At 39.9% G+C, this 22,941-nt stretch overlaps 1 protein-coding gene and 1 long non-coding RNA gene across 4 annotated transcripts in view; one reads left to right on the top strand and one right to left on the bottom strand.

The window, feature by feature from the left end:
* STXBP6 (syntaxin binding protein 6) overlaps positions 1 to 22,941 on the top strand; it is a 244,085-nt gene that overhangs the window by 76,025 nt on the left and 145,119 nt on the right. The window lies entirely within an intron of this gene.
* Positions 777 to 22,941, bottom strand: part of LOC306654064 — a 449,736-nt gene continuing 427,571 nt past the window's right edge. The window contains exon 2 of the long non-coding RNA XR_013761876.1: positions 777 to 10,809. This is a non-coding gene — a long non-coding RNA (uncharacterized lncRNA). The remainder of the gene's footprint in view (positions 10,810 to 22,941) is intronic.

A 22,941-nucleotide genomic window follows, 5' to 3' on the forward strand; every position in this document is an offset into this window, starting at 1 on the left:
GAAGCAGTAGATATTAATAAGCTATATATTAAAATAAACATAATTATAAGCTATGAAAAGGCAAAAAAGGGAAAAATAACAGATAAGCATGTATGAAGAGAATTTGGCCTAGATGGAGGAAGCAAGAGCGTCTAGAAAATTTTAGTAGGCCTTTGGTGGTTTTAAAGGAGCATGTAGGGGTGAGCAGGCAATCCAGGCAGAGGAAATGGCAGCTTCATTAGCTGACCAAGCAGGATTCTGCACTCTCCTCTCCTGTTTACCCAAGGAATGACCTCTTTATAGCTCACCTCATACAGGAGTCTGTGAAGTTTTAGCTGAGCCCTGCAATGACAGTCTCCTTACTGCTGTTCATGTTAGCCAGGCCCTTCAACAACTGTGGTTTGGTTGATGAAAACCACCTATTATGAACAGGCAAACTTTGTCCAATTAGGTCAAGTTCTGCAAATAATTTTAACTGTTCTCCAAGCAGCATGAAACATTAAATTAAAGAGAAAAAAGGGGGCTGGGGATGATATCATGATTTTAAAAGTTGGTCAATATATGAATGACTGTATTACATATATTTCTAAATTATCTTTTGCTTATATTTCTTTGTGTGGATTTTTTTTTTCCCTAGTATCTGGTATAATCTGTAATCTGAGAGATAGAGGTTTGTAATCTTAAAATTTACTGTTGTCAGAGTAGGTTTGGATCTCTGGAGAGATCCAAAAAGGTGCTGAAGTGGGGGAAATGAGATGATCTTTTTGGGGTTTCTTAACTGTAATTCTGTGAAGAGATAAAGTAACCTTTCTGCTTCATTCATGGTGTCTTGGGATAGGATTTGAGTGTTTCTCATTGGACTCCCCAGTTGTCTTCTCAACTTGCTTGTGTACTGAAGTGGCTCTGTGATTAGCATTCTTAAGGCATTGGTTTCCAGGATAAAAATAAGAACACTGATCAAAAAATATTAAAATCACTGACAATACCAAGTACTGGCAAGCCATGTAGAGCAATGAGCTCTCATACTGTTGGAAATATAAAAATTCCATAACTACTTTAGTTTAAAAAAAAATTGGCAGTAGTTTTTTAATAAAGTCAAACATACTCCATTTCTAGTTGTACACCCAAGAGAAATAAAAACTTGTACACAAGTGTTTCTAAGTTTTACTTATAATAACATCAGAAATAAATTTTTATCTATGTGTGATTAAATAAACAAATTATTTTATATCTATGTAGTGGAATACTACCTAATAATGAAATGACTGCCAATACATACACAGACATAGATAAATCTCAACAGAATTATGTTGTCTGCAAGAAACATAATTAGGTTGCTTGAAGACTGGAGTTATGTGTTCTCGGTTTCCATAGCACCTGGCATATTGCTGGGTATGAATACAATAGAGGCTTAATGGAGGATGCTATTTGGATTTATGGCTTACCACATACCTGATTATATTTTATTGCATACCTGATTATATACTCTTACTATGTACCTGATTATAGTGAAATCTTTATTTACAACTTAAAATTGTTAATGCATTCAAAGTGTAAAGCCAACACCCACAATGGTCACTTGTCTCCTCTACGATAGTTTGAGTCTATAAATCAAATTAGAAACATGCTAAGTTAAACAGTTTATTATTAGAATAGGGTACTTACTGAACATTCTGTCATTCTGTTTTGTATCAAAAATTATACTTATTCCATGCATATCATATTAGGAAATTTAGATTGTTAATACAAAAATGGTCACTTAAAACATTTATGAGCGTTTGAGAAAATTCTTTAGAGGTTGCTAGCGGAATGAGGGTAGTCAAATTTAATTGTCAGCAATCAGGCATAAGAAAGAAATTCCTTTTATCTTCTTTCTAATTCAGGCTGTTTCTCATCTCGAAAGTCTATAAATATTAGAAGGGAGAAAAGGGAAGCATACAAGACAGATGGAATTTGGCCTTGATAAAAATGGTTTATTCAGCATTGGTGAGTTGACATCTAAGTATTTTATCCAGAAAAAATAAAGAAATTCACACCGAAATCAGAGTTACAAAGTATTAGCAGCAAAGAAGAAATATAAAACAAGCACAGCAGTGACATTTGTTTATTATTCTTTTTATAGAAGTAGTAAACATTGCTGGAAATATGAACTGTTTTAGAAGATTATATGGAAGAAAATAAGCCTTCATCTTGCATATGATATTTTGTTAGTTTTAACCCCTATAGAGTCTCTATCACTTAGGTAGTGCGTTCATTTTGGAGCTAGAGGATCTGGTGTTGATGACAGGTTGTAACCTCCAGGGCTCACCATTTTGGATGTGGCAGACTTAAAAATCCTCCCAGTCTCTGACCCCTTGGCTGTGCTTGCACTGCTGCAGGACCTCACTCTTCTGACCTCACTGGGGGTCAGGGAGGTGGTGTTTAAGGGGCAGATTCCACTGTGCCCCTTAACAGTTGGTAGTCATGGAACACTTTCCACCTATACTGTTTTCCTATCTCATTTCTAAGGTTGTTGATTAATAGGCTTTCTTACATTTGGAATATTCATCATAAATAAATCTTTATGATAGAGATGTGATGTGTTAGGCCAGCCACAGGCCTAACTTTAGAAGTTAATGCAGTATAAAACAAAGTTGTTCCCAGCGCCTTATTTCTGTGAGCTTTCCTACTTTATTTTCAATTTTATAAAAATGCAATATTCTATTATACTGCTTATTGAGAATTTGTCTCTTCTGTGATATGTACATAAGAACTTTTGATTAAGACATTTATAAGAACAAAAACCACTGGTGTCATGGAGTTCAAAGAAGGGGGTTTTCTTCTGTGATGTTTTCTGTCCTAGTGGAATTGGTCAAGTGTCACTTATAAGTTGCCTTCAATGTAGCACCCAGAATGTGTTCTTTACATGCCTCAGCACCCAGCACACTCAGGGTGACCTCATCCCGCCTTGCTGAGTTCTGTTATCAAGCATGATTCTATACCATTTCCAAATATTAATTCATTTAAACCTTATACTAATACTACAAAGTAGATACTAGTCCTGTTCCCATTTTGTAGAGGAGGAAACTGAGCACAAGTGTGAATTAGCTTGCCCATTGCCCATCATTGGTTGTAATGAAACAAGAGTTTGAACCCACGTAATCCGATTCTAGATCCTGTTCCCTTAGCCACGGTTCCTGCTCTCCCCTTGTAGGCACAGAAATTCTGTGAGAGAAGACTTGGCAGACCAGTGTCTTTGCTCAGTGCCTCACATAGCTGTAGCGATAACCATGTCTAGGTGTGACTTTGGTCTCCTGCGGTTTGAAGCTTTGGTTGGTTTTGGCTGGGTAGTGACAGTCTTACACACTAATAACCAGGCTATTAAATCAACACATTAGGAGACACTATTAGTGGATGTATTTGAGACTTAGAAAACTAATTCTCCAGGGAGAGTTATGGTGTCTTCTGACAGCAACCTGGCCACCCCTGGCCACATATGAATTTCTTTGGGGGGGATGGGTACTAGGAATTGAATCCAGGGGTGCTTAACCATTAACCCACATACCAGCCCTTTTTAATATTTTATTTAGAGACAGGGTCTCACTGAGTTGCTTAGGGCCTTGCTAAGTTGTGGAGGCTGGCTTTGACTCACAGTCCTCCTGCCTCAGCATCCTGAGCTGCTGGGATTATAGGCGTGCACCACTGTGTCCACACATATAAACTCTTTGTTCAGTTGTGTAATTGAAAAAGTAGATGCCTTAAAATTTTTTTTTAAGTTTCCTTGTGGTTCTAGATCTCTTCCTGGGAAAACTGGTTGTAATAATTATCTTTTTAAAGCCTTGCGAGTAGACGTCTAACATTAGATAACCAGGTTGTTACCATATATCATCTCATTTAATCCTCATGGCAGCCTCCATGACTGTTTCTGCTTTACAGATGAAATAGCCAAGGCTTTCAGTCATTGAGTGCCCTGCCCAGATGAGGTGCCTGGAGAGCAGCAGAGCTGACCTATACCCAGGCCCCTCTCCCTCCAAAGTGTACACACTTTCTTTTTTTCAAACTAGGAATTTGAACTCATGGGGACTTAACCACTGAGCCACATCCCCGACTCTTTTTTTTTTTTTTTCATTTTGGGAGAGGGTCTCACTAAGTTGCTTAGGACCTCACTAAGTTGCTGAGGTGGGCTTTTGAACTTATGAACCTCCTGCGTCAGCCTCCTGAGTCACTCACTGGAATTGCAGGCTTGCACCACCGTGCCTGGCTAGTATACACGCTGTGTGATACTTTTTCCAGGACAGGACTAGGTGTGAGGAACAGAACTCTCCCTTCCCTAAAACAATGCGATCACATTCCTTGAGCAGCGAGTGTTCTAATCTGTAAGGATTCAGAGGCTGTGCTGTGGGCCACTTCAGCTTTTCTAGTGGTTTAGCACGCCAACGGAGCTTTCTTTTTCCATTCTCTCATATATGCGTTCCAGTGCTGAAACCAGATGGAAACAAGGGAAAGCTCTCCACAGAGGCTGGTGCCAAAATATTTCATTTAAAAAGGAGACTCCATCTGTGCGCTTTCCCTCCATGCAGCCCGCTGTGCAGAGCAGGAGTCTCGGGCTGACTCACCCGTCTTCCTCTTGATGAGTTCTGACCAACTGCAAAGGCAGAGCCAGTGGCGATCGGGGAGATGTCAACTTGGGCAGTACTCCTTCTGGAATGTAGCTGGCGAGGTACCAAGCACCTAGCACACATCCCACCAGTGGCCGGCCAAGATGATAGTGTGCTGCACCTACAGGCCATTCTTTGTTTTGGGTGATTTTTTTTTCCTGTTTTATTTTTTTCTGAGACAGTCTCATGGTGTTGCCCAGGCTGACCTCAAACTCAGGATTCCCCAGCTGCAGCCCCGGAGTAGAAGGTTTATGGGTGTGTGCCACCACACCCTCCTCTTGAGTGAGTTAGTGTGCTTTGTGGAGATATTGGGAGTTTGATATCATCCTCTTCCATTTATCAGTGGGTAGAAGTCAGAGGCACCTGGGCATCTAGGTCCCTACGCTCCCTCTGTGCCACTCTTGCTATTGCAGAACACAGACTTAGGGGTAAGACTGATTCATGGTAAAATTCTGACTGCCAGGACTGTCAAGACTTTGAGGCTAATTTCTCATCTTTAAAATAGGAACAATATCTATATCCCAAGGGCATTTTGAACTGAACTAACTATACATGTGTCTGTATAATGCCTGATACACAGAAGGTACTCAGCTTTATGAGCAATGTTTATCCTGTCACTAGTGGAACACCCACTGCCATACAGAGGTAATTCATCTGCAGTGTTTTACAAACATACTGATTTACATGTGACAGACACCTGTGACCCATGTCCTGTGAGGCAGCATCATGCAGAGCCCAGACTTGGTCTTGTGGGTTTTCTGCCTCCCACCCCATACTTCTTTCCTCTTTCCTTTTCACGTTTACTGCTTCTCTCCACCATGTACCACCCCTGACAGCAATCTCAAGGTACTCTGATCCCCAGTTTCTAGATCAGTCTTCTCTTAATTCTCCTTGCTAGGTATATTGGGTGTGGAAGTGCTGAGTTCAGGCCTCTTTATTCAACTTCATGGGGAGTAAGAACTAGCTTAGTCAGTCAGGTTCCTGTCCCTGAAATGGGAGATGCTATTTTCCTACACCTATCTTTGCTGAATCAAAAGAAACGTTAAAACAAAATAAAACAAAACATTCTTTGGTGTCAGTCCAGTGCACGGTCAAGCAAACAGCAGAAGTGGGAGAGGCCGACACAGATGCCTGTGGACCCAGCTCAGGTTCTTGTTTTTGTTTCCCCAGCTCTTTCCTGTTACCCTTCCTCTGTGTGTGTGTGTGTGTGTGTGTGTGTGTGTGTGTGTGTGTGTGTGTACTAGAATATGAATGAATGACATTTATACTCCAGTTAGCCATGCTAAACCATATTCCAAGTTTTCCAAAGGAAAGTACAAATAACCATGAGCACCATGAAGTCACCAGGTTTTCCAGGACCCTTAAGAACAGATGGCCAGTTGGTTGCTGCTCAGAGTGTGAACACATTCTTGCAACTTCCCTCATCATCTCTATCTATTGTCTGGGTTTGTCAGTTGGCTTTCTGTTTCCTCCCTAGATGATCTATCTCTAGAGGTAGGGTCTGTGAGGTAGATACCCCCACTGTCTCCAGGACCCTGAACACAGTGCCCCTGAGGAACAGATGCAGTAGAAGGGAATGGGTATAATCCCACTCCTTCTGGGTCTCTGTGTCCCTGAAAGGGAAGAGAAGGCTTGAGCTGGGCTTTCTTTCTGGACTGAATTCTGGGCTGTGATCTCACAACTTCACTCTGGATTGTACCAGTTGGTGCTCGATTTGGCTTTTTAAAAACTTGCTGTCATTTATACTGTCCTACTGTTGGGAGGTCTAATTCCCTTAAAATTCATCAGATTACTGAGCAGATTTTATTCTACAGAAAGATGGCCCAGTTAGCAAGAAGAAGGTGCAGATTTCTCTGATGCCCTCAGAATTATCCAAAATAAGCAATTTATAAATTGTGGCCTACAGTAGGAAGCTGTTATCTCAATATTTTGAAGTACCTAAGTGATTTTCCTGAAGAAAGAGTCCATATTCTAGAGGAATAAATGATCCTTAATGGCACCCAATACATCAAAACTTCACCAAATGTTCTTTCTTCCCTGTCATTGTTTGCAGTTCTACATTGCCTTAAGGAGCTCTTTCAAAGGAAAAACGGAAACTCTATTTTTTTGTTTGTTTGTTTGTTTTGGTATTATCCTCTCTGAATATATTCGTGCTGTCTCTCTCACCTCACCTTTTAACACAAATGATCTTTCATACAATATATGAGGATCCCATGCAGCTTAGGTTATAGACCTCATGCAAGACTGCATTTTGATTTTTATAACAGTTTAACAAAGTGCATAGCTTTGAGAAGCCTAAAGGGACTTGGCAGGTGGATTTGCAATGGTGAGATTATACCTAACCTTAATTCCTTTAGACCCAAGTTTCTGTTTTCATAAAAGCATTGGAATTGAAAGGAGCCCTCATCTACTTTCTGGCTAATGCACATAAGCACCATTTTAAATTTGCTCAGAATTATTTCTCTCTCATGGATAGGTAAGAGTTAACTATGGTTTTTGGATCCATGGATTTTTAGGTTATATTTTCCATACATATGTATATATTCTTCATGTAAAAAACATGTAAAGTACCTCCAAGAAAACAACAAAAAAAAAAAAAAAAAAGAAAGGAAAGGACATTCATGGTTTTGGCTTTTCAGACTCCACACTTTTTAATGCTTCTTCCCCATTAGAATATTCTAGGTTTAATTCTGTTCTCCTTGGTTCATTCAACATGGTAACAAGAATTTATTTTTATACACTTTTTATGAAAGTAATTTTAAATGGCTTCTTGAGTGCTGTAGAATATTTAACCATTCATCTATTGCTGGATTCTTTTTCAGCATTTTTTCCATGAGAAATAATGTTGTTGGTCTTACATTTTTTCCTAACAAAACTCTCTTATAGATGAATAAACTGAGGAGCACGTGGATAACTCGTTAGAAGAAACATCTACACTGCCAGGGAGTGCTAGGATGAGACTGGAACCTTAGTTCTCTGTGCTTTCTTAGTGTTCTGCCATGCACCAAAATGAGTATTTCAAAATCCAAGTCTGCCAGAATTCCTTAGAAGTAAAATATTCTATCATGTTCTGTGTTTAACAACCAGTTGACAATTTCCATATTTAATATTGTTCTACACCAAGTTCTCTTTGATACTTGTTCCCTTTAGGGTCATGCCTTTCTTTGATTTCCATACACATTTGCAGGTGTATGTAAGTGTGCCGTGCATGTGTGACGGTGTCTGTGTTTGCAGAGAAAGGGAAGAATATGTCTTACCTAGAGTTAGCCCTAATGTTCCTCAGAATAGGTAGCACTTTACCTCACCTTCCTGGTCTGGTTGAATAATGAGCTCATTGGACATCTTCTCTTGTATCAGTAGGTGTGGGGGAAGTGGTAAATGTCAACCAAACATAGTCACACTTTTTTTCTAGGTCAGTGCATTTAATTAATGATTCACATTTAACATGATATCAGATTCACTATCTGAACCTACAGAGCAACCAGGGTGAGGGAAAATAACTTCTTAGAAATTTTTTTCCCAAATCTATACTTACATGTGTCGGAGAATCCATAGTCATTCTCAAAACTAATAGCAATATTTATATGAAAAATGAGGCCCCCAGAGATTGAGCTGCTTGCTTAACATTATAGAACCACTATAGTCAGGCAAAAGAAGGAAAAAACAAAAGTGTTTCTTCTTCCTCCCAACTTGGTTTCTGACTCTGGTTAACTCTGGTTAGATGAGGAAGAGATGGGTTAGTGCTCAGGTGAGTTTCAGGGTATTTCTCTGTAACATTCCATCTTATATTCAGCATGCAAGAGCAGTTTGTGCCACCATGCTTTGGAAGACTCTGTTGGTTGTCAATTGAGGAAGTGGCTGTCTCTTGGAAGGTTTAATTATTGTAAGGATATGAGTTCAGCCATAGAGGCCAAGTGTGTGCAGGCCTATCTGTCTTCTTATCACTTTCTCCTAGACTTGGGGATGCATGAAGTGGGAAGTATCCAGTGGACGTGTTTTGTAGGGAAAGACAAAAATGATGTGGTGCACCACCTGATCCACTGGGTTAAAGGAAGAAAACATTATGACTTCAATTTCAAATTTAAAATGTAATTGTTATTTAATTTACATATTTCATATATGCTTTATAATCAACATAATACATTAGAACACTAATTAAAAATTGGAACACTAATTAAAAATTAGAGTGCTAATGTATTATGAACACTAAATTATAAATTTGCATGTATTAGGAATTAGTACTCAAACATTTTAAATGAGGAAATGCACAAAATTAGTAGGGACCCCTGGAATAGACCCTAGAGAGGTGAAAGTCTTCACCATAGTACTAATAACTTCAGCCATTGGATAGTAATTGACTAGTAAAATCTCTAGTGTACAAGTCAGTTGCTCACTGGGTATGGTGGTGCATGCCTATAATCCCAGGGGCTTTGGAGGCTGAGGCAAGAGGATTGCAAGTTCAAAGCTACCCTTAGAAACTTAGAAAGGCTCTAAGCAACTTAGTGAGACCCTGTCTCAAAATTTAAAAAAATAAAATAAAAAGGGCTAGGGATGTGGCTCAGTGGTAAGTGTGCCTGGGTTCAATCCCTGGAACCAAAAATTAAAATAAAATAAAATAATAAAGACAGTTGCATTGAGCATACAACTGCCCCTGGAATCAGCCTCAATTTCACTCCCTACCCCCAAATCTTTCCCCAAATCCCATGGCTTTCTGGAAGTTGCTGTGAACAGGTGAGGGGCCTGTCCCAGTGCTTAGCATTTAGTAGTTGAAAGTGATTTGTCAGTTGTCACACTTTATGTCCCTCCTTTCAAGGCTTGTGTTCTCTCCTTTGGGAGCCTGAAATCAGGCTAGGACAGTCATTTGTTTCAGTTCTAATTTTAGGTTTGACTCGGACTGCATGTAAACATCTACAACTTTGCTTAGTACCCGTCATCAGGTCAGGCCTTGTTTTTTTAGTTCTGAAGCTTCTTGGTCTTTTGTACTATTTAAGAAAGGGAAACCCACATTTCCTTTCTGGACCTGACATTTATCGATTTATCTAGGGGAGCCTCATTCTTTGCTGATATGGCAAAGTCCTTTGTTCCCGAATGAGCTGTTCTATTTGAGTTAGTGCCTTTCCTTTTTGTACCAAGTTATTTCTCTTCATCAGTTGTTATACTTTATATGTAGGGACTAGGTAGACCACTTACTTACAGTACTGCTATTCCAACCTGTTTCAGGAAAGAAATACTTTTGAATTTAAATTCAAATAAAGTAAGTTCCCTTATCCATGGTGGTTATGGTCCAAGATGCCTTGTGGGTTTCTGAAACTGGAGAGTACTGAACCCCTACATACTACAATTTAATTTATAAATTAGGCATGGTAAGGTATTCATACCCATGATTAATAATAATTAGAACAATTATAATTTACTATAATAAATTTCATTTAATACTTATAAATTGTATAATTCTGGAATTTCCATTTAATATTTTCAGACTGCAGATATTCAACTATAGATAACTAAAACCAAGTGAAGCTAAAATGCAGGTAAGAGGAGACTGCTGTACTGTCTTCAAAAGGCATTCAAATGTGCCACAACTCACATAAAGATAGACAGAAGTCACAATATTCCCTCTTCCATGAAAATTGGAACTTCTAAAAATACCCCCCCCTTTTATTCCCCAGAAATAGTATGTTCTGAGATTGAACCTGGAGTTTGAGTCTCTATTTCAGAGGTGGAAAGAGGGACTACCCTGTCATGCCTGTCTGTGTTGCTCTGACTCCAGGTGTCCTGACCAACCTCCACAAGCTACCGATGCCCTCTGCTTGCCCTCATGACCAGCCACTGTCCCCTCACTAAGAAAACTGTCTTTTTCTTTCCTCTCCACTCTTCAAAGCATAGTTCCTCCGAGTGACTGATCTGAGATGATATTAAAGAAATAATAGTTTACAAAAACTCTTTAAGACCTGGCATGCTATTTGAACACCTGTCCTGGGGGATTTGTACTTGGAGGAAGTACCAGCCCCTGTACCCTGGTGATGGTAATCCTGAGAGAATTTATTGAGCAACAATTATCACCTATTTTGTACCCTCCCAGATGAATATATCTGGGGTTGGTATATACCTTATGGCAAATGTCTGGATTTCCTGTTTTGATAATGGTTCTTTGTGTTGATTTCCTTGTGTATCTGTTGGACACATTTATTTGCTCATCATTGATACTGAAGAACTCTTGCTTGGAACCTCTTTGTATGGTATTTTTTAACCTGGAATTTAGATAATAGCCTATTAAATGAACTTTGATTCCATTTAACTTCTTATGACTTTTGTATTTTAATAGAATAGAGGGAAGTAAGAGGGAGAAGGGGATGGAGGTATGAAAAATAGTGGAATGAGACAGACACCATTACCCTATGCACACGTATGATTATACAAATGGTATGAATCTACATCATGCACAACCATAGAAGCAAAAAGAATGTACAATCAATCAAAATGTAGTCTTTATAAAAATTTAAAAAATAGAGTGTTGCTGAAAAAAATGCACTACTTGTTTCCATAAATTGATTAACACCAAGGACACTTAGCATTATGAATGCCTCCTTCGCTTTCAAAATGTATGTGATTTTTAAAAAATCACAATGTAGCCAGCCTTCCAGATGAAAGGCTTTTAGGCTATGATATGATAGGAATCTTATTGCCAAGGTTTTTCTATGTAATATTTCAAACTCTCTTCCTTCTAAAATCCGATTTTATTTTCAGCTACATTATAGTTCTGTGAATGTTGAGGTCAAAGGAAGCAAGGAAACCTCTACCCCATCAAATGAGCTTTTTGAATCTGTACTGGAAATAACTTGCAGTTCACAAGCAAGGGGAGAGTGTTGCAGGAATGAGTTTAAATTTTCCTATGACTACCTTAACTATCGCCTAAAGGGAGGAATAGAATGATGGTACTTAAAACCTTTCAAGAAGACAGCACTGATGTTACACAGTGTAGTTAGCATTATAAATACTTCAGTCTACATAGTATTAAAAATGAGAGTTGAAGTAATTAGATTTATGACTTGGATGACTCTTTTTTTAATAGAAGCATATTGAATCCAACTAGAACTTCCAAGTTTTATTTTTTATGAGTGATAAAACATCATTTTCCTAAGTTTTGAATGGATCTTGAAAGCAGTTTTCTGTACACTGGCAAAGCAGGTGTGCTATAGTGGTGCAGAAGCCCCTTCTAACCTGAGACTTTGTTATCATAGAGTACCAAGTGAGGGGAACCTGTGGCCCTGTAATAGCTATCAAGAGAGAGTTCTGTGTGCACAATCTGTGTTTCTTCAATTTGTAGGCTCAAAGTAACTCAGCAGAAGTAACTCTGTAACAGCAAAGGCTTTGGAGAGAGAAAAGCATAGATATGAATCCTGTTTCTGCTTCTACCTGTGTAATCTGTGTAGCCCACAGAGAGTCACTTGGCCTTTTCAAGCCCCAATTTCCACTTACATAAAATGCTGATTTAAAATTGCTGTCTTGGAGAACTGTTTCAAGGGCTTAAAAAAATTGTATCAGAAGAGATGTACATAAACTGCCTTGCTTGGCTCCAGAATATAACCAATGCTTAACATGGTAGTTTCTTCATCATGAAGCATTTGATAGCGTCCTTCTCTTGGTGGTAGTCCTCAGTCATCTGTCAGAGATGGAAAGACAAAAGTATTTTGGCCACTGCACATTCCTCAAACAGGAACCAAAGCCTGTCAGGGTACCAAAGAGGGTTTCTAGTCTTAGAAGCTGGACACCATGAGGCTCCTGACCACAGTTTTGTCTCTTGTCGTATTGGCCAATGTGAAATTATCTGTTCTGAAGATGGAAATTATCCAGCTTTCCTGAGGGGTGATCAGTGACAAACTGGTGGAGTTGAAATTTAAAGCAAGGCCAGGTGCTTGTGAATGTTGCTAGGTATGCTAGAAGGTTGTGTGCTATGAGAGCATGACTAGAGTCCCACGTGGCACTGCTCTCCTCTCAGTCATGGGCTGTGCCTAACCCCCTGAACTGCTTTCCTTACCTCAGCATGAAGACAACTCAGACCTCTTGGGCTTGGTGTGGAAGCTAAAGAAGGCCACCAGCAAACAGCCTGGTTCAGGGCTTGGCCCACTCCTGATCTCAGTAACTGACTAGAGTGGGCGGGGGAAAGCAGTGCAGAATCCTGAAAAATGTGGCTCCATCCTTGGGGAGCTTAGGAACAGCAAGAGTGAACTGAACACTTAAAAAGCAGTATGCGTGAGTGAAGAACACAGTGGGAACCACAGCCCAATGCCCTGTGGCTGTGTTCCTGTTGACACCCGGTGTTCTGGCCCCAGCCTCAGTGTGAGCGTACAGGTGGAGGTTTTGGTTTGAAGTCACTTTCAATCAGTGTGTTCCAGAAACAAAACAACCACACGAACACCTGCTTTGTTATTGAGTATGCTTTTGTCTTCTGTTTTTAAAAGCTAATATGCCTTCGATTCTTGTTCTTAAAACATCTTTGTGGAATGTTGAGTGTTAGGTGCCTATAGCAGTGGGCCCCTCTCGCTAGTCTGTACACAGGATGGCTTAGGCCTGCACCCTGTCTCCAAGGAGCTTGAGTCCCTTGAGTCCCTTGATAACATGCTTTCGGGATATAAAAGAAACTTCTGAAAACAAATTTCTTGGTTATCATTTTATTTTCCTTATGTTCTTCTTTATGCAAGCTAATGCCAGTCACTTGGATGTTCTTCTACCATTAAAAGCTTCACAAAGCAAAACCTTCATCTGAGGACTTACCCTGTAGTATCTCAGCCATGTCTCTGACTGAATACCCATTCTTGCATTTCCATAGGCAGTGGCAAAGCCTTCTGCTGTTGGTATAACTGCTTCTGTAACCTGGTGTTGAATTCCTGACACAGGGCATATTCTTTTCTGTGGAACTCCAATCTATTCAAAGGTGCAGTGTTATTTTTCCCTTTAATTTTATTGATTCACATACCAAATATGTAGTAGGCAGTGTTGTCATGTTCCATTACCCAGTTGCCTGCTAGTTGACAATTAGCTCTTGGGCTTTTGGATATGTATGAGGATCAGTAGTCAGAAGCTGTGCCCTGCAATAGAGAAAAGAGTTTGGGCTTCTGGGTCAAACAGATTTGGATTAGAATCTTACATGAACACCAGCTGTGTGATCTTGGGCAAGTTATTGCCATGCTCAGTGTGTGTTTCCTCAGCTCTGAAACTGATTGTTAGTTATGGTGGTAAAGATGAGAGGGGACATAGTTGACTCATCTGGCTTATTTCATGGTACGTAGGGACTATTGAAGAGAAAGCTGCCCCTCTTGTGGCTGTCTGCCCAGTTGGTTCAGTGCCCTGGCAGTGGTCTCTGTGGAGAACTTGCTGAGGGAAGGAGAGCCCTTCCCCTAACCACCCACAGGCTGAGACACTCTGTACCCTAAGGGTCACCCTCACATCCTCCCCATAGCTGTCCACTGGTCATCACTGGCCTTATGCTCAGGCTAGTTTCACTAGGGCTTTGGCTACAACCTCACTTTGCCACTTGGGATTGAATATCCCTTATTATTGCTGGTGATGACAGTTCCCTGCCACCAATTCACCCTGCAGTCATGCCTAGAGCACTCAATGGGCAGGGCATTTACATTCCGGGCTCTTTGTCCTTTTCAGCAAGGAGGGCAGACAGGACCCCATGGGCCAACCAAAAAAGATAAGATGCTTTGAGCTGTCCCCTTCAGCAGAGTGAAGGTGAAGAAGCTGCAGCAGCAGGTCAGGGACTCAGTGGCAACAGAAGCAGAGGACTGGGATGAGCGGCTTATGCATGCTCAGGCGGGAGACCTCAGACTGCCTGCTCAAGTGGACGAAACCCCATAAGAAGGCAGTCACTTTAACATCTTCTGCCTGGCATCCCACCAGCTGTTTGGCCATTTCGAAGGTGGCGATCCTGTCCGGCATCCTCCCTAAGGAAGGTACTCTCTTCCTGTCATTGGGACCTATCCTCTTTAGAAGGCAGTTAGGGTTTGAAACATTTTTATTTGTCCTGTTTTTACCTTAGTTAAGGATCTGTGATCCTTTTTCTGATCTGGGGTTGGTAACCCTGAAACATATGCCAAAAATGATAGATGGGCTTGTTTTCCTTGGAAAAGTACTAGTCATTTTCATCTTGAAGAGCCAGTGACCAATTCCCTATCCTCTGTCGCTGGCTCTTTGCGGTTCCAAATCCGTGGATATTTGTCACCGCTTGCAGCAACAACTTGCACGGGTCTTATGGGTGGTGGAGTGGAAACTGAGGCACTTCTATCTTTCTCTTTAGTGCACTTTCTTGCTTGTTTGTTTGTAGAGGATAGAGGAAATGAGGTTTACTTGCTTTGAGAGGAGAGAGAGAGAGACTTTGCTTATCAGAGAGAAAGAGACTTTGCTTAAGAGAGACTTTGAGAGAAGGACAAGCTTTGCTTAGAGCTTAGAGGAAGAGAGACTTGCTATGCCTTAAAGTCCTGCATCCTGTGAACTAAGGGTACGTCTACCTAAGGTGCCCTAGTGATGCGTCTCAGTTCTCTATTCTGCGATCTGACTTCCGCCGCTGCCCCTACTCGCTGCTGCCGCGCGTGTCCCTTTCTTCTGGCTGTTGCTGCGCGTGTGTCTTCTTCTACTGCTTTTCTGGTAATGGCTGCTGTGTCTGTCTTGCTCCGCCTACGCTTATATCACCTCCAGGAGGCGGAGAGCAGGGCCACGCCTCTTACGCAAAGATTAGGCAAGACGCTCCGAGCAGGCAATTAGTGCTCGAGAACACATGCGCATACATTGTGTGCGTGGACGATAAAATCACCTGAGTGTGCTTATGTCAATCAACCTCCTCGCTGCCGATGTGATCAACATGGCACAGCCCCCAACAATCCTCATTCTTCCTATAAATTGGTGGCCCTAGCAGGGATCTCAGCCCATCCTGGGAGCTCATTCTTTTCTTCCAACCCTTTCCACCATCACCTCCACCCCACTCAAGAACAGCAAGTAATATTCCAGATGTACTCCCTACTTTCTTACCCTCAGTCCCATCTATGTCCATTTCGAAGGAGATGCTAACCTCAGCTATTAGTGTCAACAGTTCTAAACTATGGACAAAACAAACATGACCAGTTATTTTCATGGAATTTCAAGGGGAAGAGAGACATGAGTAATGAGATATAAAATGCCGTGTTGATTTCTACTAAGGAAAACAGGCCAGAAGATTGTGATGTTGAAGTGAGTGATCAACTGGGATATGAGGGTTCAAAATGAGTTGCCAGGGGTACTGGGAAGGAGCGGAGCAGCAGGAAGGTGTATCCCAGGGGTCCTACAGGCAGAGCATGACAGCTTGCACAGCATGAAAAACACACAGTGGACAAAGAGGGAGTGATGGACGTTGTGGGAGGCTGATGTCAGCCTTCTAAGTTATGTTTGCGTCCTTGTCCCAAGAACCTGTGAATTTTACCAGTTTTGGAAAAGTGACCTTTGCAGATATAGTTAAGAATTTTGAGATAAAAGATTATCAGGGCCTTAATTGCCATCACATGTTTTTGTAAAAGAAAAGTAAAGGGGGAGGAGACGCACACAGAGGAGAGGTAAAGTTGGAGGCAAAGGCTGGGGTGATGTAGCCACAGGCCAAGGAGTGCTGGCAGCTGTCAGAAGCCAGAAGGGTAGAGAACAGATTCCCTGCTAGAGCCTCTGGAGGGAGTGTGGCCTGCTCACACCTTGGTTTTTAACTTCTGGCCTCCAAGACTGTGAGAAAACAAACTTATGGTATTTTAAGCCACCCGGTTTATGGTACTTTGTTCTAGCAGCCATAGGCTGCTCCCCTCTAAGACCCAGGATTTTGACATTCATATCAGGGCCTTTCCTTTAGACATCTTGGGAGGCTGTGGGAGGCACAGAAGATGGTATTCCCATCCACCACAAATGTAACAGAAATTTAAGCAGGAATATGCTTGTGTTTTAAGCATTTCGATATGCTCATAAATGCCAGGAGAAGGAGAGTATACTGGAGCATCTCTTTATTCTCAGAACTTCCTGATAGGGTTTTCATTTCTGGTCTGGAATGCCCTTTGGTCACATCTTTTCCAATTTTCCTTGTTGGACATTTGCTGACAGCATTAAACAAACTGAGAGAAAACATCTATTTTTTCTCCTGTGCTTAGTGAAATGAGGTACTTATCTGCTACTTAGTGCATTATTTTTTCCATGAATAACAATAGCTTAAAATCTTTCAATTCAGAATATTTGTTCTGATGATAAGAGTTTTAATTGTGGGGTTGGAATTAAATTTTTATGATTCAAAGCATTAAATGCTGGTTGCAGAGCATGAAGAGTTACAATCCTGTCACTTCAAAAATGTGGTTTGATCTAGAAGAACTTAAAAGAGAAATATGAAATGATATGTTGGATTAACATTCTTCAGGTTTTTTGCTTTGGGCAAAATTAGCATTAAATTTTATGGAGGTTTAGGGGGGAAACCTATGCTATTAGTAGGTGAATATATGGTAAGTATGTCTATGGTGACATAAAATTATTTATGTACATTTATTTAAATAAGCCCCTTCAAACTCTACAAGCCTGAAATAAGCTTATTGCTTATTTTGGTGGGATTTTCTAAGTGATTATTATTTTTTAATCTTTTGTTATGGAAAATTACAAATGTGCAATGGTAGAGTCGTCACATGATGAATGCCATGTGCTCGTCCTGTTGTTTCTATAGTTAACTCTACTGGCCAGACACATGACATTTATTTCCCATCCACTCTTGCAACATTGGATTATTTTTGTGTAAATCATATTATTTCATTTCTTCATATTTCCATCTGTATCTCTTTAAAAGACAAGACTTTTAAAATACCAACATCCAATTCCTTGATGTCATATACTGAATCAGTGTTCAGCTTTCCAAACTACCCCCATGTCTTATGTATATGAATTCAAAAGAAGTGTAAAAGTTTTGTTTCCAGATATACAGTATGTTTTATTTCCCAAGAATGAAACCCATTTAATAACAGCAAAGAATTAAAATATAGAAAATAAATTATGGCCCCATCAATTCAGCAAATGGGCAAAAAAACCCAGAAATATATGATTATGTACCTTCACATCTTTCTATCAGATGATGACAAAATATTTTAAAGATGGAATGAGCAAAAATTTCAGAGTAAAGAAATGTGATGTAATAGATGCTGGACATTTTAGGACTATGAAAGAGAATATATTGTTCAAGTTAAATTCCACTAAAAAAAATCTCACATGTCTAAAAAAATTAAATATGTCCTAATATGAAGGCTAAAGATACACAGTTGGCTACAATATCCACAGATTCAATCAATTGCAGGTTGAAAATGTTCAGGGAAAAAAATTGCATCTGTATTAAGCATGAAGAAGATTTTTTCCTTGTCATTTTCATTCCCTAAAAACTAACTATAACAACTATTTATGTAGCATTTACATTGTATTAGGTAATATAAGCAATGTAGAGATGATTTGGGAAGTAGGGAGGATGTACAAGAATTATATGCAAATACTGTGCCATTTTATGCAAGGGTCTTGAGCATTCCTAGATTTTGGTATCATCAGGGGGTTCTGGAACTAATCCTCTGATATTGAGGGAAATTTCCTGGCGTATATTGATAAAGGATACCATTATTTTGATTTCTAGTGCCATACTTTAAATATGCCTGTTCATGAACTTTCCATAAAAGGAATCCTAGGGTACATATGATTTAGTTCTTGTCTTCTTCCTCACAGACTTGTTCATGAGATTCATTCACCTGTGTTGTTGCATATAGCTATTGTTTGTCATTCCTATTGCAGAATGGGATTCCATTTTAAAAAGGTACTACCATATTTCATTCCAATGTTGATTGACACTTAGACATTTTCCAGGGTTTAGTCTTTACAAAAAGTTCTGCTATGAGCATTCTGGGGCATACATATAATCATCTTTTGGTGATTATACCTACACATTTGTTAGGTCTGTGTTAGGAATAGAATAACTAGGTTGAGGAGTGTGTACTTCTTCAGCTTCAGTAAATACTACCAAATAGATTTCCAAAAGGTGGTACCAATTATCTGTCTTACCAGCATTGTGTGGCGTGCCAGTAACTCCACACATGTGGTCATTTTTAATTTGAAATTATTTAGTGGAGAGGGTTGTTGAATGAATCTTTGCAATTGAAATGTGACAGGTATTACTCTTTCTTTTAATCTGAAATGCTAGTGAAAAGATTTGAGCCAGACTAAAGGCAATTTTCTCATTCAGTTTCTATCTGAGAAATATTTCTCATAATAAACTATATCCCTCTATTAATAACTATCTTCTGTGTACAACTGTCTATCACTGTGAGGAATATTGCAATGGTTTGCCTTAATTCCTTTGGAAAAACTCTTAGCCATTTAGAACATTATTGTTAAGGTGCCTCCTTTCTTTTCAAGACCAATTAGTGTTTAACTCAAGTAGCACTCTCTCTCTTTAGTTGTCTTTGGTACTCTTCCATGAAAACCTCTTTAGTTTCTGCATGTCTCAGAAACTATGAAGACTGAAGGAAATGCTCAACTTTTGAAGAGATAATCATTGTTCAAATTAGAGAAAAAGCTGACCTCTGACCCATGCATTTTACACTACTTCTAGTGTTTTTAAATAAAAGGTATTAGATGTTAAAATGATGCAATTGTGTGACTAGGTATCCAGGTATAACCAACTCTTGTATGAAGGATAAAATACCTGTACCCTAATGATGCTTACTCTAGCCTCTTTTCTGTTTAATTGAGTTAACAATTCTGTTGTATTCATGCCTTTTTCCTCATCGTTACTTTTAGTTCTTCCTTCATCTTTCCAGCTACTCTCTGCCCTCCTGTCACCCACTGATGTTATCAGCTGTGAACGCTTGAAAGTCAGCACATGCACCAAGAAATTAGTATCCTTTTAGATGACTTCTAGATCTTATTCTCAATTTCACAGTGTGGAATAGGATTCTGTAAAATGGGAAAAACCCAGCTCCTTCAGTACATAGATTCCGTGTGTTGTTTGGGTATAATTAATAACCAATCACAATAGCTCTTTCTTAATTAGGTGTAACAGAATCAATGACAATTCTTTTTTATTATACTCTGAGACAGGATAGTCTCTTACTCTAACATCTGCTGTTGATTTTTGAGTCTTGTTAAGGATAACTGCTACAGTTTATTCCCTTAGATTAATCCAGGAGAGCTCTTATGAAGGTGTTAGGTTAAAAATTGTTAAAGATGTTGTCTCCTGTTCCTAGTCAAAAGACAGTTCTCACTTGTATTTTCCATTTCAAGAGACTTCCCTAAGCTCAGAAAATCACCTGTGTGAGTTTACTGTTAGTTGGTCTTGTTTTGGACTGGGACCAGAGAATGTTTCTGAGTGTGAGACACCTCCATGACACAGGGCTACTGAAGGCGCTGCCTTAGAACCTAAGCTCCTGGCACTTCCCAAATATTCTTTGTGTGAAGCATCAGATGCTGGTCTTTGAAAGGCAGGTGAAATTTTTTATGAAGTCAAGATCTTTCATAAAGGCCTTAAGACATAAAGTCAAGGCCTTTTGTAATGTGCCCTGAAAGTTCTTTGGGTCCAGGTGCAGGGTAATTCCAAAGTTTAGGAGTTTCAACAAAGCCGTTACTTTTGTTTTTATTTTTATTTTTTGGGTACCAGGGATTGAACCCAGAGGCTTAATCACTGAACAACATTACCATCCCAATATACACATGTGTATATATATATATATATATATATATTTATATTTAGAGACAGGGTCTTACTGAGTTGTGTAGGGCCTTACTAAGTTGCTAAGACTGGCTTTGAACTTGGGATCCTCCTGCCTCGGTCTCCTAAGATGTGGGATTACAGGCATGCCCCATGGCACCTGGCTAAAGCCCTTGCTTTTCAACTGTCCCCACCATGAGTTGAAAAATCTATCTTGCCAGGCATAGTGGTACATCTGTAATCCCAGTGACTTGGGAGGAGGAGACAAGATGATCACAAGTTCAAGGCCAGGCCAGCCTCAGCAATTTAGCAAAGCCCTACACAACTCAGCAAGACCTTGTCTCAAATCTTAAAAAAAAAAAAAAAATGATTGGGGATGTAGCTCAGTGGTAGAGGGCCTCTGGTTTCAACCCCCAGGACCAAAAACAAACGAACACTTTACAAATGTTATGGCTATTTCAAAGAGTGGGTCCTTTTTAGGTATTTTGCTTTCTCCTTGGGGATTTAGGATCTGGGGCATTTTCTCACTCTGATTTTCATGGGTATAATTCTTGGTGCCATCCAAGTAATTTCTAGGGCAAAGGAGATTGTATATGGAAATTTAATTTTTTGTATTCATGTTTGTTTTCATACTGGAAACTGATCAGACTTAAGAAGCCATTCATTGCTAATGAAAATCTGGGAGATGTTCTTGAAGGCAGAAATCAATCTGTGAACAAGATGATACTTCTGAGTATGGATTTTTATACATTTTAAAGTACATCTTGAGAAGTGGCATGTAGTGAGAAGGTGTTTTCTTAGACTGGAAGTGGTGATGGAAAATGTGAGGATTTGGGCTTTAGCTATAATATTATACATTCTTATCCAATCACTGCCTACTTCCATTTGGTTGAACAGCCCATTCCCTAGCCTTTATTTGCGTTTGGTTCCTCCAGGTGTAAAGAAAGCTCAGTGTCTAGGAATGGAAGTTTTGTTTGCAGAAGTGTCTCTTTTGTGTGGCTGATGTGTGAATGATGCTCTTCCTTCCATTCTGGGCTTCCTCCACTGTCATTGGCAGTGACTGTTCTTGCTGGTAATTGGTCTTTGCATGTCATTCTTGGGAATATGTACACTATGCCTCCTGGCATTCTGTTGAAATTGTTCTGGGTTTTCTCATTTACTTCTCCATCGTAGTCTCTGTCACCACATTGTGCTCCTTGGTCCTTATTTTCTTCAAAAAGCCATCTGTGGCCCCTTCTGTGGGCTGTCCCTGTCATGGCTGTCAGAGCTGTTTGAGAAAAGCCACAGCTTCTTATTCTAACGAGTTTGGTCCCAGCAAAGCTGAAAACAGCAAATCACACATGGAGCTCTTTCTTAGTATTATTCCTCTCCTTTGCTTTCTGTTTCAGAAGACCTGTCTCACCTTGTCAATCAAGATTAATTTATTTGGGGAGACTTTTACTGATAGATGCCCCCCGCCCCCCACCAACCTCTCTTTAGCCTGCCTTTGTCTGGGAGATGCCTGCACTTGCTGTGGGCATCACTAGTCCCTCCACTGTAGGCCCACTTCCATCTGGCTGAGGACCCCCTTCCCCACCCCTACTCAACTCCTGCTTCTGAAGTGATCACTGGAAGTTCCCATGCAATGTAACCAAATGGCTGCCTTTCCCATCCTCCTTTCCTCCATCTGTCAGGAGCACTCAACACAGTCAACACTCTCTGCCTTAAATTGTATCTCCTTTGGCATCAGACATACCATATTCTCTCCCAGTTATATTTTTACCCTGTCACTTGTTTTTGTTTTTGTCTCATTGCAGAACTCCTGTGCCTTAATTCTTAATGTTGGAGACTCTAAGGACTCTGTCCTGGGACTTCTTTCACACTTTCTCTTTTCCTACATTCTTAGTGCTGACATAAAAAAAGTGTTTGGGGGTGATTATTTCTAGTAACATGTATGGCAGTGTGTCAGTTTTTTTGTTGCTGTGACCAAAATACCTGACAAGAACAATTTAGAGAAGTAAAAGTTTATATTGGCTTATGGGTTCCAAGATTCAGTCCATGGTTGGCTGGCTCCAAGACAGGAACATCATGGTGGAAGGGCAGGGTAGAGGAAAGCAGCTCAGTTGATGATAGCCAGGAAGTAGAATAAAGGAAGAGAAAGGAACCAAGGAAAGTTAAACCCTTCCAGGGCACACCCCCAGGGACCTACTTCTTCCAACTAGGTCCCACCTTCCAGTAGTCCCTTCAGTTATCAATGGATTAATCCATTAAGTGGATTAATTCACTGATGAAGCCAGAGCTCTCAAGATTCAATCTTTGCCTGACCCTTGCTGCATTGAGGACTATGCTTTCAACTCATGAGTTTAGGGGGACGTTCCAGATCAAGAGCTCACACAAACTGCCCAGAATACCAAAAAATTCCACAAATGGTGCTAATGTTATATATTATATGTTTTTCTCATATATTTATATAAAATTAGACTCAAATATTTGTTGAGAAAAAGAACAGTTGAATTTATTTTTCTTTGGTTTCAGACATTAAACATCTTGGTTTTCTACTAAGTATTAATTGCAACATGCTCCCTCTAAGAAGGTATGTCTCAACATACCCAATAT

Source organism: Sciurus vulgaris (genome assembly GCF_902686455.1).
Source record: "Sciurus vulgaris genome assembly, chromosome: 2".
In the NCBI taxonomy this organism is placed as follows: Eukaryota; Metazoa; Chordata; class Mammalia; order Rodentia; family Sciuridae; genus Sciurus; species Sciurus vulgaris.